Below are 218 nucleotides of genomic sequence, written 5' to 3'. Positions count from 1 at the left end.
ATAGATATTTTTATATATTTTCACTAATCTATCATCAATCTGGTGTAGATGTATTACATTTCTTTCGTGGTGACCACATTTCAGCAGAAACAATGCCTCAGTTACTTCAGACAATCCACAGACCTCACTGTCAGCTACTTCTTTGGATCTACTTTCTACCAAAGAAGTAGTCCCTGTGACTACTAGAGGACACTGATTCTGCAAAGAGATATTGCTTT

This window comes from Morone saxatilis, unplaced genomic scaffold (genome assembly GCF_004916995.1).
Source record: "Morone saxatilis isolate NCDOM2014 unplaced genomic scaffold, NCSU_SB_2.0 Contig6, whole genome shotgun sequence".
NCBI classification, from domain to species: Eukaryota; Metazoa; Chordata; class Actinopteri; family Moronidae; genus Morone; species Morone saxatilis.
This window is presented reverse-complemented; position numbering follows the sequence as displayed.